This window comes from Dama dama, chromosome 7 (genome assembly GCF_033118175.1).
Source record: "Dama dama isolate Ldn47 chromosome 7, ASM3311817v1, whole genome shotgun sequence".
Classification (NCBI taxonomy): domain Eukaryota; kingdom Metazoa; phylum Chordata; class Mammalia; order Artiodactyla; family Cervidae; genus Dama; species Dama dama.
This window is the reverse complement of record NC_083687.1, coordinates 14,905,919-14,917,249: the sequence shown is the minus strand read 5'-3', so window position 1 is coordinate 14,917,249 and position 11,331 is coordinate 14,905,919. Positions and strand designations below refer to the sequence as shown.

The window sequence follows — 11,331 nt, the reverse complement described above, 5'->3', positions numbered from 1 at the left end:
CCCCGACAGGCGCCCGGGCGATCATGACGGGGACCTCCCCGTTTGCAGTGACGCGATCGGTGACGCTATACAGTGACGTGTAGTGACGTAACTCACCGGGAGCCAGGTGCCGGCTGGGCAGCCACACCCTGGAGCCCCTTGATCCAGAGGGCAGCGGGTCGGGCGGGTGCGGGAAAGCCGCAAAACCCGCGGGACGCGACCTCCCGGCCCTGAACCCGTGTAACCGGCCGGCCCGCCGCCGATCGGTTGCTACGTGACGCAAGCGCGCAGAGGCGCGTGCGCGGCCACGGCGGTGTGCGTGAGAGCGGACGCGCGCCGCGGCGGCGGCGGCGGCGGCGGCGAGGACGGCGGCGACGGCAGCGGCCGAGGGGGCGGCGGCTACGAGGGGCGTGCGGAGCGGGCGGAAGAGGCGTCCGTGCGGGCTGTGAGGTCGCAGAGGAACATCGTGGGGGTGAGTAGCCGCGGCCTTGTGGGGGAGGTGGGGCCCGGCCGCACCTGCTGCGCGGGCCCGGGGCGCGGGGACGCGCGCCCCTCCGCCGCCTACTCAGGGGGGCGGGGAAGGAGCGCCGACGGGGGCTGACGAGGGTCAGTTCCTGGGCTCGGGCGCTCCGGAAACCGGCCGCCTGGGGCCGGCGGAGACTTTAGTTCTGGAAGCGTCTGGGGCGTCTTGGGGACCTCGGGGCGGCTCTGCCAGGCTCCCGAGCCGAGGACTCTGAAGCCCGAGAAGTCCGGCTCCCTGAGCAGCCTCGCATCCTGCCTGAGAGGAGGCTGCGCTAGACTGAAGGCGAGGCCGAACCGGGAACGCAGTGGTTGGGGTTCGGATAAGTTGGGCCCTGTTGGGGGCCCTCAACGCCTCTGCCCTGGTCGGGCTCCGAGGAGGAGCCGGTTGTTATGGAGAGAGTTGTGAATCAGTGCCCGCGCGCCGCGTCAGACACACCCACGACCGGGGGCAGGAGATCTGTCACTGTGGAGAGGGGGCGGGCAACTTGTTGCCTGGTGTTTCCAACTTCAGGAGTTGTGTGCACGTGTTTGATGCACGCTGAAAACTTTGTCGGCGCTTAGCATTTTATCACGCTGTTGCTACAGATCTTGAGGCCAAGGAGTGGATAGACATCCTTAGTTCTTCCTCCAAATACTCACATCAGCTGTTTTATTTCCCTAAACCATGTTGTGCTTTCTGTCATTATTAGGGCCAAGTAAGTGTGGAGGCGCTGCCTTTTATCTTCTTTAAAAGAAGTACAGGCTTGGTATTTACTAGGCAGAAAACACAGATTCTGTTCTGCGTGTGGACTGGAAAATGTTGATGGTCGGATAAGCTTGATTGGGTGCAGCTTATCATCAGCCCAGTGCTTTCTTAGTGCCTTGGACTCCCTCGCCTAGTGACCATGCTCAAGAGAAAGTATTGGAGGTGGGAAAGAAGTCAGTCTTTTCTGATCGTTGATGAAGGCAGTGCCTAGAAACGGTGGAAAGGTAGGCTGTACTGAAATTTAATCATGATTTGTGCAAGATAATTGAAGACAATAACTTGTAACTTCTCATTCAGTTCGAAAAGTCTGTGATTCAGTTTCACAACTGAGGATCTGTAATGTTTGTTACTTGAGGTTCTTATGTCTTGGAGCCAGTGATAACCTTGCTCTGTAGCACTTCGAGTCCGGAGACTTCAATATTTCTTGTGCTCTGGACAATAGTAGCTTTTAGGACAGGAATCACATTTGTTTCCTTCAGGGCCATGTCTCCAGCACCTGCAGAAGTGCTTGCCACAGAGTAGACACAGTAGATATTTATTATATGTGACACTGTGGATAAGTCGTGTATCAGTGCTTAGCAAGCTCAGTCCATCAAGTAGTTAATACATATGCTGCCTGTGTCCAGTATTATGCTATATATGGGAGGAGGATTGTGGGATTACAGATGACTTTGAAAGACCTGGCTTTTTTCCCTTAAGAGTGAAAACAGTATAGCTGGGAAAATAAAGCATATTATATAAAATAATTATGAAACCAGCTGAGGCATTCTGTAGACAGGTGCTGTGTGAGGTGCTGTGCTTTCAGTACAAACTTAGAAAAGATTGATCTCATCTTTGGAAGAAGTGGAAACTTTATTTTAGAGATAAGTCATATGTTTAAGAAAATAGTGTGAATTTGGTAACGGGGGGAATATACTGCAGCGACTTACATGTCCCATGAGAGGGGATAGTTGGAGAGAGAAGGTTTAGCAGGTTCGGGAGGGGAAGTGTTAAGACTCAGGGAGGCTTATCAGCATCACACTGATAAAACAGCTTTCTTCCTGGGAGGGATGAGAGTTAACGTTACTCAGAGTAGAGTCTTAGACAAGAGTGTTATTCTTACTTAAAGTGAAAGGATATTATAGTTGAACCAAAAGCAGGTATACCTCTGATTTCAGTACTAATTTGAATAAATGCCTCACTACTGTGCGCTTATCTTATGTATTTAGTCAGCAGTGCATGCCCTCATTTCTAAAATCTACCTGATGTGCTGGGTCCGTTCTATTGGAAATGTACTGAAATGATGTACCCAAAGCAATCATCCAGCTACTCTCAGTGACACAGTTTTCCTTGGGATTATCTCTTACAGCAGTCTGTGAGGTTTTAGTTCCTGCTGATCCTGTAAAATATACAAATCATGTTAGCTGGGAAAGGAGTCTGTTTGAAGGATGCTGAAAAATATTGACAAAAAGATTTTGAGAAAATTACAGATGGTGCTGCTAAATATTGAACCTTCACTCTTTATCTTTTGTTGTAATGTGAGCTTTCTTTTGAGTGTTGCATAAACCTGAACTTGAATTGCTAACCTGTGTAATGTTGCAGCACCAAATGTTGCATTATTTAACAACTCAGCAGATATTTATCGAGTACTGGCTATGGCTGGGCACTGTGTTGGGTGCAGGGACAGTGAAGAAAACACAGTATACCTGAGATATCAAGTGTTCATCAGAGGAGACAAACACTAACCATGACATGTTACGGTAACAGCTCACTATTTTTGGAATAAATAAAATGCTGAAGGAATAGATTACTTTGGCTGGGGAAATAAATTGATAGAGTCAGGGAAAACTTTAAAGATCATGGAATTTAGCCTTGAAGGTTAATTAGTATTTTGTCACATGGAAAAGGAAAAACAGTCATTCCAAGCAGAGGGGAGAGCATAAGCAAAATTGGCAAAGATTAAAATTAAGTGGGAAAACTTTGAGTTCTTCTTTGTAGGCTTCTTGTATGGCAGAAGTGATGAGACAGCAAAGTTATGGTTGGAGCCAAATTATGAGGAAGTCTTTTATTCTAAAAAGCCTAGACCTGCCAGAACTAATCCTGTGTTGGTGATGAGAATGGTGGAAGGCAGAATAATCAGATCAGAAAGTTAAGTGGCAGTTCATGTGCAGAGTTGCTTTAGAATGGAGAGGCAGGGAAACCAATTAGGATGTAGGTGAGAGGTGCCCATATCTTGAAGAGGGACAGTGGGAATGGACAGCTTGTAAAGCTATTTTAGATGTTAAAATCTCTGAATGTTATGGACAGCTAGAGGTGAGAGAAAGTGAGAAGTCAAAAGTGGCACTGATGATGATGAGGACAATAGATTAGAAAACACAGGAGGAGGAAGAGATTTACAATGGAGGGAAGAAATGATGGCATGTTAATTTTAAGGCCCCTGTGTGGAGTTTAGAGAGGTCCATTGGCTAACTGGAAGTTCTGCTCCAGGGTTTATCAGACAGTTTAGAAGTGATTGTCATGTAACTGACTGCCTTCAAGGCTACCATGTAGTAGCATTCTAGGACTTAATATAGTCTTTGGAGTTAGGAAAACCCAAAGTCAAATCTCTTATGCCTCTATTGGTTAGATTGAGTAACCTTAGACAAGTTATTTAGCAGCTCTAAACCTCTGGGTTTTTTTTCCCCTGAAAAGTGGGGTTAATAATACTTTAAAGAATTGTTGTGGCAATTAAGATAGTATGTACACAACAGGACAGTGCCTGGACGATAAATGCTTAAAAAATGACAGCTGTTGCTGTTAGTAGTTGTAATAGTTACAGCTGCAGAGGTAGTGGAAGAAGATAATCACACCCAGAGAAGTTGAGAATGGAACTGGAAAGAACATGGAGTGGAACTTTTGGATGGTTTCTCTAACTGAGCATTCATCAGAAATACCTGGAGGCTTTGGTAAAACAAATCTTTGGTAAAAAGATTTCTTAGTGTCCCATCTCCACAGTTTCTGATTCAGTAAGTCTGGCAGGGGCTCTTGAATTTGTATTTTAAATAAGTTCTCATGTGATGCTAATGTTGTTATTCCCAGGACCGCACTTTGAGAACCACTGACTTAGAGGATTGGTGAAGGAAGAGGGGCCAGCATGGAGGCTAACAAATAGATTGAGGGTGCTGGAGAATTTAGAGAAAGTTTAGAGAAAAATAAGGAAGTAAAAGCCTGCAGAAACACCATTCTGCTTTCCAGTTCCATGAACTTCAACTCATTCTTATTTCTGTTTCATCCAGAATTTGGTATAATGCTTGGCACCTAACATTGTTTGAACGAACCTTTGAGGCTTTTTAACAGTGTCCTTATGGGTGATTGCACGTCCTGACATTCCTTCATCCTTTTATATCTCTGCAGGGTCACTGAGAAGATACTGTTTCTAATTTTATAGACACACACAAACACAATCACTGCAGAAAATTTCTTTCAGATAGCTGATGCATAACTAGGTGCTTTTGACTCTGAATTAGATGCCCCCGCCCCCTTTTAAATGTCAGAGAGCCCAGTTAGCAAAATAATTGTCAATAACAAGTGCCAAGACTCTGCTCAATGTTATGTGGCATCCTGGAGGGGAGGGGAGTTTGTGGGAGAAGAGATACAAGATATGTATGGCTGAGTTCCCATCCCTGTTCTCCTGAAACTGTCACAGCATTGTTAATCAGCTATACCCCAATACAGAATAAAAGATTTATTTAAAAAAGTCTGAACATTCTGTCTTAAAAAAATGCCAAGATTACAATGTGTATCTTTTATTAGGTACTTCGTAGGTTTATAGAGTAAGAAAATAATATACTTTGTGTGCCTGGGATGTTTCCAATAGGATAGGCAAAATGGGCAAAACTCAAAGGAAAGAAATAGAATGAGATAAAATCACAGAAATGTGGATGGAGAGGAACAGGAACATAAGAACTTCTTTCTTCTCTGCTGATATACTTTGGGTCTTCCATGTCTCATATGCTCACATGGCAGAAATGTTAGTGCTAATATCATAGATGTTAGTCCTACATCTATGGTAGGAAGTTATAAGGGAGTTCTGTTTTGTTGTTGTTCAGTTGCTCACTTGTGACCAACTCTTTGCGACCCCGTGGCCTATACCATGCCAGGCTTCCCTGTCCTTCTCCATCTCCTGGAGTTTGCTCAGACTCATGTCCATTGAGTTGGTCATGGTGTCTAGCCATCTCATCCTCTGTTGTCCCCTTTTCCTTCTGCCCTCAATCTTTTCCAGCATCATGGTCTTTTCTAGTGACTTGGCTCTTCTCATCAGGTGGCCAAAGTCCTGGAGCTTTAGCAGCAGTACTTCCAATGAATATTCAGGGTAGATTTCCTTTGATTGATTGGTTTGATCTCTTTGCTGTCCAAGGACTCTCAAGAGTCTTCTCCAACACCACAATTCGAAAGCATCAATTCTTCAGTGCTCAGCCTTCTTTATGGTCCAACTCTCACATCCATACATGACTACTGGAAAAGCTATAGCTTTGGCTTTATGGAACTTTGTTGGCAAAATGATGTCCCTGCTTTTTAATATGTTGTCTAGGTTTGTTATAGCTTTTCTTCCAAGGTGCAAGCGTCTTTTAATTTCATGGCTGCAGTCACCATCCATAGTGATTTTTGAGCCCAGGAAAATAGTCTGTCACTATTTCCACTGTTTCCCCATCTGTTTGCCATGAAGTGATGGGACCGGATGCCATGATCTTCATTTTTTGAATATTGAGTTTCAAGCCAGCTTTTTTACTCTCCTCTTTTGCCTTCATCAAGAGGCTCTTTAGATCCTCTTCACTTTCTGCCATTAGCATGGTGTCATCTGCATATCTGAGGTTATTGATATTTCTCCTAGCAATCTTAATTCTAACTTGTGCTTCATCCAGCCTGGAGTTTTGCATGATGTACTCTGCATATAAGTTAAATATGCAGGGTAACAGTATACAGCCTTGATGTACTCCTTTCCCAATTTTGAACCAGTTCATTGTCCCATGTCTGGTTCTAACTGTTGCTTGACCCGCATACAGTTTTCTCAGGAGGCAGTAAGGTGGTCTGGTATTCCCGTCTGCATTTTCAGATATGCAGATGATACCACCCTAATGGCAGAAAGTGAAGAACTAAAGAGCCTCTTGGTGAGATGGTTGAATGGCATCACCAACTCAATGGACATGAATCTGAGCAGACTCTGGGAGGTAGTGAAGGACAGGGAAGCCTGGCATGCTGCAGTCCATGGGGTTGCAAAGAGTCGGACATGACTGAGTGACTGAACAACAACAAATCTGCATGTCTGAAGTTGTTGATATTTCTCCTGACAATCTTGATTCCAACTTGTGATTCATCCAGACCACCATTTCGCCTGGTGTACTCTGCACAGAAGTTAAATATGCAGGGTGACAATATACAGCCTTGCTATACTACTTTCCTAATTTCAAACCAGTCCGTTGTTCCATGTGTGGTTCTAACTGTTGCTTCTTGATCTGCATACAGGTTTCTCAGGAAGCAGGTAAGATGGTCTAGTATTTCCATCTCTTTAATAATTTTCTAGAGTTTATTGTGATCCACACAGTCAAAGGCTTTAACATAGTCAATGAGACAGAAATAGATGTTTTTCTGGAATTCTCTTGCTTTTTCTATGATCCAACAGATGTTGGCAATTTGATCTCTGGTTCCTCTATGTTTTCTAAATCTAGCTTATACATTTGGAAGTTCTCAGTTCACATACTATTGAATCCTAGCTTGAAGGATTTTGAGCATTACCTTGCTATCATGTGAAATGAGTGCAATTGTATAGTAGTTTGAACATTCTTTGACATTGCCCTTCTTTGGGATTGGAATGAAAACTGCTGTATAAAGAAATCAGACAGTAATTGTGCAAAGATATAAACACATTGAAAAGAGATTTCAGGAGTTAAATTGTAGCTAGACCTGTTAGCTACTCAGCATGCTTCATTTGGCTCTTGTTCACTCAATTTATTCTTTCTGCTAACATTCATTCATTACGTATATACTGTGTGCCAGAAACTGTGCAGAGTGCTACACGTAGAGAAATGCTCATTGCTCTGGTTATCCAACAGTGGCTTTAGTTAGGGATCTGGTGGCTCAATGGTAAAGAATCTGCCTGCATTGTGGGAGACTTGGGTTTGATCCCTTAGTTGGGAAGAACCCCTGGAAGAGGAAATGGCAACCCACTCCAGTATTCTTGCCTGGAGAACCCCATGGACAGAGGGGCCTGGCGGGCTACAGTCCACAGGGTCACAGAGTCCAGCATGGCTGAAGCGACTTGGCAGGGCATGATAGACACCTTGTGAAAGGAGGATCTGACGCCTGAATTTTACAATCTTAAGACTGTATTGTTATGAGTAGACGTTAAGAATATTTGTTGGAAGCACTGATGCTGAAGCAGAAACTCCAATACTTCTGCTACCTGATACAAAGAGCTGACTCATTGGGAAAGACCCTGATGCTGGGCAATATTGCGGGCAGGAGGAGAAGGGGCTGACAGAGGATGAGATGGTTGGATGGCATCACTGGCTCAATGGACATGAGTTTGAGCAAACTCCAGGAGATAGTGAAGGGCAGGGAAGCCTGGCGTGCTGCAGTCCATGGGATTGCAAAGAGTCGGACATGACTGAGCGACTGAACAACAAATATTAATATGAGTAGACATTGAAAACTTGAAGATAAATTTATTCAGCCCTATGTATGTATGCTAGAGCCATAAGAAAATATAGAGATATACAGAAATTTTTAAATTTTATTTATTTTTATTTCTGGCTGCGCTGGGTTTCATTGCTTTGTGCAGTCTCTCTGGTTGCAGTGAATGGGGGCTGCTGCTGTACCGTAGTGTGCCGGCTTCTCATTGTGTGGCCTCTCTTGCTGTGGAGCACGGGCTCTGGGTGCATGGGCTTCAGTAGTCACAGCACACAGGCTTGGTAGTTGCAGTGGGTGGGCTCTAGGACATGCAGACTTCAGTGGTTTTGGCACAGGGTCTCATTAGCTGTGGCTCTCGGGCTCTTGAGCCCTGGCTCAGTAGTGTGGTGCTCGGGATTGGTTGCTCTGCAACATGTGGAATTTTCCCAGAGCAGGGATTGAACCTGTGTCCCCTGCATTGGCAGGCAGATTCTTATCCACTGTGCCACCAGGGAAGTCCATAAAATTTTTTAAAGCAATCAAAGAATATATAATTTGGTAGAGGAGAAAAACATATTTCTCTCAGTTCATGAACTGAGAACTTCCAGATGTTCAAGCTAGATTTAGAAAAGGCAGAAGAACCAGAGATCAAATTGCCAACGTCTGTTGGATCATTGAAAAAGCAGGAGAATTCCAGAAAAACATCTGCTTCATTGACTACGCTAAAGCCTTTGACTGTGTGGATTACAACAAACTGAAAAATTTTTAGAGATGGGAATACCAGACCACCTTACCTGCCTCCTGAGAAACCTGTATGCAGGTCAAGAAGGAGCAGTTAGAACCAGAGATGGAACAATGGACTGGTTCAAAATTGGGTAAGGAGTACATCAAGGCTGTATATTGTCACTCTGCTTATTTAACTTATATGCAGAGTACATCATGTGAAATGACAGGCTGGATGAAGCACAAGCTGGAATCAAGACTGCTGGGAGAAATATCAATAACCTCTGATATGCAGATGACACCATGCTAATGGCAGAAAGTGAAGAGGAACTAAAGAGCCTCTTAATGAAAGTGTAAGAGGAGAGTGAAAAACCTGGCTTGAAACTCAACATTCAAAAAATGAGTATCAGTGGCATTTGGTCCCATCAAGTGAGTGACAGTTACTCAGTCGTGTCCGACTCTTTGTGACCCCATGGACTATACAATCCATAGAATTCTCTAGGCCAGAAAACTGGAGTGGGTAGCCTTTCCTTTCTCCAGGGGATGTTCCCAACCCAGGGATCAAACTCAGGCTTCCCGCATTGCAAGCGGATTCTTTACCAGTTGAGATATAAGGGAAGCCTTGTCGGTCCCATCACTTCATGGCAAATAGATGGGGAAACAGTGGAAACAATGACAGACTTTATTTTCTTGGGCTCCAAAATCACTGTAAATGGTGACTGCAGCCATGAAATTAAAAGGTGTTTATTGGAAGAAAAACAATGACAAACCTAGACAGCATATTAAAAAGCAGAGACATTACTTTGCCAACAAAGGTCTGTTTAGTTTTTTCAGTTTTCCCAGTGATCATGTATGGATGTGAGAGTTGGACCATAAAGAAGGCTGAGTGCTGAAGAATTGATGCTTTTGTACTGTGGTACTGGAGAAGACTCTTGAGAGTCCCTTGGACAGCAAGGAAATCAAACCAGTCAATCCTAAAGGAAATCAATCCTGAATATTCATTGGAATGACTGATGCTGAAGCTGAAACTCCAATATTTTGGCCACCTGATGGAAGAACTGACTCATTGGCAAAGACCCTGATGCAGGGCAAGCTTGAAGGCAGGAGGAGAAGGGGATGACAGAGCACGAGATGGTTGGACGGCATCACCGACTCAATGGACATGAGTTTAAGCAAGCTCCCTGTACTTCCCTGGTGCCTCAGATGTTGTAAAGCATCAGCCTACAATGTGGGAGACCTGGGTTCAATTCCTGGGTCGGGAAGATCGCCTGGAGAAGAAAATGGTAATCCACTCCAGTATTCTTGCCTGGAAATTCTTGCCTTATCTCATGGACGGAGGAGCCTGGTAGGCTACAGTCCATGGGGTCGCAAAGAGTCAGACACGACTGAGCAACTGAACAACAACAAAATAGAATATGATATTTTATATAAATATAGATCACAGTCTAGGTTCTCTAATATTTGAACACCTGAGTGTTCAGTTTTGATTTCAGCTTGTAAGCTTTTATAATATTTCAGAAATTATAGCATGTCATAAATCCTTATTAATCTCCTAGGCTGCGTTTTGGGTCTTTATGTGATACAGGAAATATTCTGGCAGTCTTTGTCCTTGTTTTCTTGGTTTGGAAATATAGTGCATATAAGCAGAAACAGTTAGCCACTGTTAATCAAGTGGCTGCATTATGCTAGGCCTTTTCTACTCATAATAAAACCTTGTAAGTTGGATATTATCCTCATTTTACTAATTAGGCAACTGCGTTTCAGAATGGGGAGAGCAGTTAGCCTGTGTTTGTGACCAGTGAGGTGGGACACGTCTGCAGCCCCTGCTTGGTCTCCACAGCTGTGCTCTTCAGTGCTGTCAGCATGGGGCCCTAGCATGGAAATATCTAGATGAAGAAATCCAATCTTGTTTCTGCTGATTCGGGGGAAGTTGTTTGAGAAGTAAGACTTTTAATAACTGCCTGAATGATTGAAGCAATTTGATAATATTGTTAGAAATGGAGAAGAAAAGGAGGTAGACAATTAAAGACCCCCATGCGGGTTTTCCCGCATGTGAAGACATGCTATATTTAACCCAAAAGTTTTTGGTTGACTGACAGGTTATTTTACATAAACATTCAGATTTTCCATTCTCTATGCATAGGTGCAGTCTTCTGGAGGAGGAGTTGTACTTTTCCAAGCTAATGACATTTAAAGTAAATTCAGAACTCCTTTTTTATCACTTAGTGAGAAATGTCTTGGTGCTCACCCCAAATTGAAATTTCTCAGCTAATCATCTTTCTTTCCACACCACTTATTCCTTTCACCCACTCAAGTGTTTATTTTTAAAATCTATTTACAAGCTAGATACTTGTGTATATATTCTACTTCTGGTTTGATGCTCTTATTCTGATACCTTTTGAGTCCAATTTTATACATTCCTGGAAATAGTGACTATAATTATCTTTGTAAAACATAGTTGATTTCCACTAATTTCATAATAAACTTTTAAATAAAATTATAAAAATGGACAAATATTAAACCCTGTATTTGTTACCTATTGCTATGTGACAAATTGGAGCTTCCCTGGTGGCTCAGCTGTAAAGAATCTGCCTGCAATGCAGGAGATGCAGGTTTGATCCCTGGGTCTGGAAGGCCCCTGGGAGGAGGAAATGGCAACACACACCAGTATTCATGCCTGAAAAATCCCAAGTATTCGTGCCTGAAAAATTCCATGAAGAGAGGAGCCTGGGGTTGCA

The 11,331-nt window shown here is 43.8% G+C and overlaps 1 protein-coding gene across 2 annotated transcripts in view; it reads left to right on the top strand.

Annotated features, from left to right (window-relative positions):
• The first annotated feature begins 332 nt into the window (after positions 1-332).
• The window catches only part of BTBD9 (BTB domain containing 9), a 406,336-nt gene continuing 395,337 nt past the window's right edge, over positions 333-11,331 (top strand). Inside the window, exon 1 of one of the 2 annotated variants that reach the window (XM_061146613.1) lies at positions 333-451. The gene's annotated coding sequence lies outside the window, so the exon portion shown is untranslated. Of the gene's footprint in view, positions 452-642; positions 785-11,331 lie in introns of those variants that run through there. The other variant, XM_061146612.1, reaches the window with a different exon arrangement.